An 8,685-nucleotide genomic window follows, 5' to 3' on the forward strand; every position below is an offset into this window, starting at 1 on the left:
TTACCCCCTTAATTCTGACAGGTACACTTTTTAATTAGACACGTGCCCCTTTTCCTTTCTTAAAAGTGCCCCTTTTCCTTGTCATAAATGCCTCCTTTTCACTCCCAATAATTACCAACAATATCAAAAACTAACAGGTGCTCCTTTGTCATTATAATCAGCGCCCCTTTTCATCTCTGGTGAGTTCCTCTATTCAGGTGCGAGAATTAGTGCCCCATCCCTCTGATAATTGCCCTTTTTACTTTGACACATGCACCTTTTCTTTTTTAATAACTATCTTTTTACCTTTTGATAAGTGCCTACTTAGAACCCCTTTTTCTTTAATTTTCACTCGCTACACACATTTGCATTTATAGTCGATATATATATATAAGCATAATAATAATAATAATACATATGATTTATAAGGCGCCAAATCCACTTGACATGTTACTTATAAGAGAAATTTTCAGTCTTTCTTCATTAGATAATTGTGCTTAAAACTCATCAGGGTTTGTTTTTTGTCCTCTTTATAAGAAGAAATTTTTTGCACTGCGAAAATTAATATTCAGATCATCACACCCAATACAACTGCAAAGTATGTTGCTTGAGCAGTAACTTGTACCATATATGTAAAGGAATTGTCGTCATCCCTGGTAGTGTAATCACAATCACAAAGATGTAGGGTATACCGGGTCAATGTCGCTATTCATAAGGACCGCTATAAAGGTCCGCCATTCATAAGGACTGCTATTCATAAGGTCCGTTTTTCATAATTGGAGAAAAGGGTCATTATTCATAAGGGTCATTATTCGTAAGGACCGCTATTCATAATCAAAGAAGAGGGTCGGTATTCATAATATTAGAAGAGGGTCGCTATTCATAATACAAAATCGGGGTAGTTATTCATAAGGGTCCCTATTCATAATATTACACAAGGGTCGGTATTCATAACACAGAAAGAGGGTCGATCACTATTCATAATACGACGAGAGGGTCGCTATTCATAATACGAAATGAGGGTCGCTATTTATAATGCAAAATGAGGGTCGCTTTTCATAAGGGTCATTATTCATAAGGGTCATTATTCATAATTAATGAAGAGGGTCGCTATTCATAATAGGAGAAGAGGGTTGCTATTCATAATAGGAGTAGAGGGTCGCTATTCAAAATAGAAGAAGAGGGTCGCTATTCATAATATAGAGTGGGGGTCGCTATTCATAATAGTAGAAGAGAGTCCCTATTCATAATAGGAGTAGAGGGTCGCTATTCATAATATGAAATGAGGGTCGCTATTCATAAAAAAAAAATGAGGGTCGCTATTCATAATAGGACTAGAGGGTTGCTATTCATAATACGAAATGAGGGTCGCTATTCATAATAAGAAATGAGGATCGCTATTCATAATAGGAGTAAAGGGTCGCTATTCATAATAGAAGTAGAGGGTCGCTATTCATAATAAGAAATGAGGGTCGCTATTCATAATATGAGTAGAGGGTTGCTATACATAATACGAAATGAGGGTCGCCATTCTTAAGGAATGAGGGTCGCTATTCATAATACGAAATATGAGGGTCGCTATTCATAATACGAAATGAAGGTCGATATTCTTAATACGAAATGAGGGTCGCTATTCATAATAGAAGTAGAGGGTCGCTCTTCGTAAAAAGAAATGAGGTTCGCTATTCATAATAATAACAAAGGGAAACATCCCCACAGCTATGGCGTCCAGTACAGGCACGTAGCCAGAGTTTGATGATTGGGGGCACATAATCGATCGAGGTCACAAAAGGGGTCTAAACATGTTCAACCGATCTTGGGGGGGGGGGGGGGGCGACATATAGCCCTGAATAGTTGTCTCTTTTTAAAGTAGTTATATTTTATCTGTTATCTTTGATTATTATATAGAGCCAACCCCGCTCATGTGGTGACGTAAAAAAAAAAAAAGAGGAGTAAAACATAACACACGTACATGTAATCCTATCGTAAATTGTCCTCCTTGTTGGAAATCTTGCCCCACCACCATGCCCCCGACTGATCTTATCCAGGCTACGCCACTGAGACATTAAGTAAGCCAAGCAGGCCCATTATCCATTTTAGTTTGCTATATAAGAAACTAGTAATTGTTTTTACGACAATAATGTTTGTGTAGAAAGTAATTTTCATTAGGACTTATGGACCTACAAATTATTTAGCGGGATTGGACCTGACCATAAGCCTAGTATCTACCGAGCCCCCCCCCCCCCATTAATACGCCCAGGCGCGGATCCAGAATTTTCCAATAGGGGGGGGGGGGGAGGGGGTGGAAATTTGAAAAATGCGCAGACCGTTTTTTCAACTCAACATACCAATACTGACAAGGTCATATTAGAAGCACGGTACCGTATACCTACAAGCAGGCACAATTTTGGAAAGGGGGGCAGGCTCACGTCACGTCTCTTGTTCGATATCAACATTCCCCGTTTTTTAAGTTATACATTTTTTTTGACATTTCATCGGGGGGGGGGGGGCTGAAGCCTCTTGCCCGAAAAAGTAATTTTTTAGTTCGCAATTCGGTTAGTGAGCGAAACGAGCAAGCAAAAATTTGAGCATAATATGTATTTTGTGAAAGTGTTATTTATCACCAAGATAAACGAGAAAAGATATCAAAAATTCATATTCCGGCAGCTCGCTGTTCCTCCCCTCACCCATTAAGCGCGAAAGCTTTGAACTTTCTTTAATTATTAGAAAAATTAGACGATTTATTGTACCATTCTCGTATCTTAATCCTAGTCTGAATTCAGTTCCCCCCCCCCCCCTCCTGCGCAAAGCGCGTAAGCTTTGACCTTTCATAATTTAATGAAATTATTAGATAAAGAAGACGATTCGTTGTTCCATTTTCGACCCTTTTTCCTTGTCTGATTTGAGTTCCCCCACCCCCTCCCGCGCGAAGCGCGGAAGCCTTGACCTTTCATAGTTTAATGAAATTATTAGAGAAAGAAGACGATTCGTTGTTCCATTTTCGACTCTGGCTACGCGCCTGCTTTAAAGGGAAAATGAAACAATTATGATTGTGATAGCACACAATAATGTTAGTAGAAATGAAAAAGAACAAAAATTATTGCAACAACCATGGATAGATCACGGCCGGATGCGTGGGTCGAGTGTCATATCATAGTTTTGTGTTATTGGGCGAGGGGGCGTAGCTACCAAGCGAGATTTTACAATGTTGAATGCTGACATTGTGCACTCTAGGAAATCCCTAAGCCCAATATGTACGTTCTTTCCGGTATATATCTTTCTAGCTATATTTCTAAATTTCCTGGGGGACGTGTCCCCCTATCGGGCCCAGGATTGCCGCCCTGTCCATGATTACTACCAACATGAGCTCAAATACAAGCTCAAGCGAGTTTATATGAGCTGAAGCCAAATGAAGGGCAAAATAAGAGTTGTGAAGCGCAGGGGCTGTTTTAACGTTTAACTTTGATTCTGTGGCTCGAAAGTTACTGTCACTAAGCGCCATTTCCTTGTCTTTCCACCTTTCTCACCCGACCCCCCCCCCCCCCCCCCCACTCAGTGTTATCTAGGGTACGCGTACGCATTTCTCTCTCTTTGAAAGCGCCCCTCTATCTCCGGTGTGTAAAGTCGATCAGTACGGGCCGGATTTTTGTGTATTACGGGCCAGACTTTGTTACGTGAAAAGTACTCCTTTACCGAAGATTTTGGGAACACGAGTTCCGTCCTTCCGACCTAGGAGTGGGAGGGAGGGGGGGGGGGGGGGGGGCTCTCCTTCTCCCCTCTCTCTGTGTTTCTTTTCTCTTTTCTTTTCTTTTCTCTTCTGCTTTCTTTTGTCTTTTCCTTTTTATTCCTCTTTTTTTTCCCTCTTTTTTTCCTTCCATTTTTTTTGCGCCGCCAATAGGGGGGGGGGGGGGGGGGGGCGCGGCCGTTTCGCCCCCCCCCCCTGAATCCGCCACCAAGTATGCATGTGGTGTCCAGTGGCGTATCTGGCGCTTGTTCTCGTTTGGGGGGGGGCGAGAGGGGCGCAAAAACGTATCTTTTCCCCCTTGTTTTTTTTTCTTCCTCTTTATTTTCTTTCCCTTTCTCTTTTTTGCTGAGGGGAGGGGGGAGGCAAGGGCCTTTCGATCCAAACCTTTTTGGCGGGAAAATCGCAACTGACATCCCCTTTCTTTAGTTTTCTTCTTCCTCTTTTTTCTTTCCCCTTTTCTCCTCTTTTTATGGGGGAGGGGGTGGAGGCAAGGCCCCCCCCCGATTTCCTTCTTTCCCCCCCCCATTTCTTTTCTTCTTCCTCTTTTTTCTTTCCTTTCTCTCCTCTTTACCTTTCCCTTCTTTTCCTTCTCTCTCTTTCTCTCTCCTTTTTTTTTGGGGGGGGGGGGGCATTTGCCACCTCGCCCCCCGGATCCGCGCCTGGATGTACGGACGGTAAACGGTACGAAAATGACCGGTATAGGCAGGGGCGTCACTAAAGGGGGAGGGTGTCGGGTGCGACACCCCCCCCCCCACACACACACACACCTTTTTGAAAAAGTGTGTTAATGTAAATATAAAGAAAAAAAGAAAGGTGACCTGCCGGTTTCACAAATGAGGTATCAAAATATGCTCATCTGTCCGTAATTAAATGCCTAAACCCCCGAGCTTCCGGGGGGCATGCAGACCCCACCAAAGGCCCTCAGGCGGGCCCCTGGAAGCTCATCTGACCTTATTTTAATGCTTAAAACACCATAGCTTCCTTGACCCTCACCGGGGCTTTGCCCCTGGACCCCACGCCAATTTAAACAATTTGCCCAACTTTTTCACAGTGTATAGGCTAATGGTCTGGTCAAACTCCGTTTATTTTCGATGCTAGGAAACTTTCAGGTTATCAAGTTTTTGGATAAATCAAGTTAGGTTAATTAATATTATTATTAGTATCCTGAGGCATGATAGTTCATGGAAAACTGAAATCTTGAAACTCTTCATTGGCTTCATTGAAATTGAAGAGCTTCTGTGTGCCTGGATCTGACTAAGGCTATATAATTTGTAGTTCCATAAGTCCTACTAAAAGTTACTTTCTACAAAAATATTATTTTCGTATAAACAATTACTAGTTTCTTAAAATAGCAAACTAAGTCCTTAAATGGCTATGATGATGGACATGCTTGTTCTACTTAATGTGTCAGTGGCGTATCCACGATAAGCTCTGTCGGGAGGGGGGGGGGCAGATTGGTGGGGCGAGATTTCCCATGAGTGGGACAAATGACGATAGGACTACGCTGTAGCCATGGGGTGTCCTCTATCGCTTTCTCGTTTACATTTAGTTTATTGCTTATGTCATTTCGACTTTTTCAGTATTATGACTTTTTCGGTATTATGAATAGCGACCCTCTCGTCGCATTATGAATAGCGACCCTCTTCTCGTGTTAAGAATAGCGACCCTTATGAGTAACGAACCTCATTTCGTATTATGAATAGCGACCCTCATCTCACATTATGAATAGCGGTCCTTATGATTAGCGAACCTTATTTCTTTATGAATAGTGACCCTCTTTTACCATTATGAATAGCAGACCTGCAGGTATGGGAAGTTGCACATTATGAATAGCGGTCCTTATGAACAGCGAATGGACCCCATTATACCAATGTCAGAAAATGGTGTATGTTCACTTTGAGGTTTCCCTTTGTAGGTGCCCCTTTCCCCAGAAGTGCCCTTTTTTGTGGGTGCCCCCCCCTCACTTAGGAAGCGCTACGCCGCCCCTGACTACAATTAAAACTCATAACCACTCATGCGTGACCTAGGACCTAGGTGCATCAATTTGAAAATACACATTGAATTTATGTTCATACATGATTGGGTTGAACAATCATTCAAGTTTATTAAATTCACATCATACATTGATCATCAGACTAAGTTTACAATATCTATCTTTATCCTCTACAAGAATACAAGCTGAAGCTGTAAATGTGTATGGTACAAGTATAAAATGTTTACAAAAGATAATACAATATGATTACAAAATAAGGTGATCTGTGATGTGCATCACAATATTGTTCATTCCTTTTCCTACTCCAGGTACCAATTACCATGACCTGGGTTGAGTGTGGAGAATGTTGATTGCTGTCTTCCCAAAGGACATTAGTTCTGCGACAGGGAACCATCTACCTTAAGATTCACAGTTTACAGATTCATCCAGTCGACCCCAACACCCCTAATTTCAATATGTGTCAAGTGAAAGTTGATTGAAATGTTTTTGAGAGTTGCTGTGGTCCAGTGGATAAACATCTAGACTGTGAACCACAAAGTATGGGGTTCGCGTCCCTGTTGCAGCACTAATAATGTCCTTTGACAAGACATTAATCTACATTTGCCCCACTCTACCCAGGTAAGGTAGCCTGGCCGAAATTAATTCTTGAGCTCTTATTGTCACCACATACAGATTTCTTTATAGAACAATGGGTGATTGAAAAATTATAGTCTGTTCATGTCTTATTTAGTCTGTCACATACATGTGATATTGGCAGCTGTGCTTACGCCAGGGTGCTAGAGTGATCCGGAGTGGCAATGTGGCAGACCTGCGCGCTATACAATATCTATTATCATTACCATTATTATTATTATTATTATTATTATTGTTATTATTATTATTATTATTATTATCATTATCATTATCATTATTTTTGTTTAAATAATTGTTATTATTATCATTAATAGTGGAGTCTTGTATAGCAATTTTGCCACTCCAGAAACTCCATTATTATTACCCTGGCTTTCGCACAGCTGTCATTAGTATACATTATTGCTATTGCCATTATTGTTAACTTAAGTGTCATGATTTGATAACAACTTTCTTTAATAGTACCAAAATACATAAACTTCTATCCTATAAATTCTGAAAGATTGTAGTATAACATATTCACTTTTCTCATAAAAAATATTTTATATTTCAGCTCTGTAAATAATTTTTTAAAATAAAATACATGTAGTTTAAGACATGATACATTTAGACGTTCATCTCACTAATGCTTGGTTGCAGCATTCCTAAACAAGGAATATGTCAAGCCTTTACATATTTAGTACAGTCATATAGTGAAAAAAAAGGCATTAAACTCCCACTAATTGCTACATAAAAAATGAATTGTTATAGTATCATAAATATGCACTGAATAACATTTACAAAGTTCTAAGGAATCCAAGGGGTGGAAAGTGTTGTCAAATACTTACAGGAATATAAAACTCAACAAACATTAGCTGATAATCCTATTCAACATTTTCAGCCAGTTAAACAAAACCTTAAAATTACTTGCATTTCATTATTCAGCAAGGACAACAGTATTTCCAAAATGTGCAATAGGGTCACCATTTTGATTAATATAGTGATGTCAGAGGAGTATTTACTTGTGAGGTACCAACTGACCTGTATTTTAGCTACAATTTAGGACACATGCCTGTCAAATGCAGGTTTCGATAGACCATAATAATAATAATTAGAGTGCTTATATAGCGCCTAACACTTACTTTGTCAGAAGTCTCTAAGCGCTCTACAATAATGCAGCATAATGATAATGCATTCAGATAAATGGATATTTTTTCACCATATATGGTGACAAGATTCAGCTGTTTGGAGCTATTGAGCAGTTTCTTTTGTTAAGCAATATTTGGCATACATAGGTTGTTACTCGGTAAGACAAAGCTCCATAGCCAATCATTACCATAAGTATCACCATATCTATCCTAAGCAGTTCAATGGGTATGATAATTGATTGGAGAATAGCTAGAAAGGAAACTGCAAACTTTATTTTTCTTTTCTAACTAAACCAAAAGGAGTAATTTCAAGCTACATGTAGTTATAACTAACCGACAATTTCAAATAAGACTATCAGCTAATGTTTGTTAAGTTTCATTTTCCTTTAAAATCTGTGATAATTATTTTCCATATTTCATAAGCTTTAACAGAGCCAACTATACATATAGATTGGTCAACTCTGCATCAGTTGGACACACTCTGATGCACATTCTTTATTGTATGCTTGCCTCACAAAGCAGTATTTGCCATGGTCCAACTTACACAATCTTTGTTTATAAAGCTATGAGCAATAACTTACATGGACACCCTCTTATGAATGCAAATAAATAAAGTTTTAAATACAGTAGCGATGTAGCATGTACTAGGTGGTAAAATAAATAAGGTTTATAATTATAGAAGAAAGAGAGATACAGATTGAGTTAGTGAGAGGGAGAGAGAGAGAGAGAGAAAGAGAATAAAATAAGAGGCAAGTGGGGCAAACTTAGTAGAGTAAAAATGTAGTACAAGGATTCTCCAGCAAAAGAGAACAAAATCAAAATATGATGTACATAAATATAATAGTCCATCTGGAATGCTCCCCAAGGAGAGGAGAATGTGCATACATTGTGTGAGGATCTGTTAAATATGTTGACTAGGGTAATAATATATCTGTAAAGAGCTAAAAGACATCTTCAATGTATATATCAAGCCAGAATACTATTATCATTATATTATGCATCGACACATGATTGGAAAACAAAAAAGCAACATATTATAAACATATAAACCATACATTTACCATATAATCCTTGCATGATATATAATTTTGCATTATTATACTATATTATAATTGCATAATTATACTATATAAATTGCATAATTATATTACTTCAAAATTGTCATTCACCTAATTCCCAATAGCACACTTTAATATTGTCTTGTTACTGCT

Source organism: Strongylocentrotus purpuratus, unplaced genomic scaffold (assembly GCF_000002235.5).
Source record: "Strongylocentrotus purpuratus isolate Spur 01 unplaced genomic scaffold, Spur_5.0 spur5_scaffold_16, whole genome shotgun sequence".
NCBI lineage: Eukaryota > Metazoa > Echinodermata > Echinoidea > Camarodonta > Strongylocentrotidae > Strongylocentrotus > Strongylocentrotus purpuratus.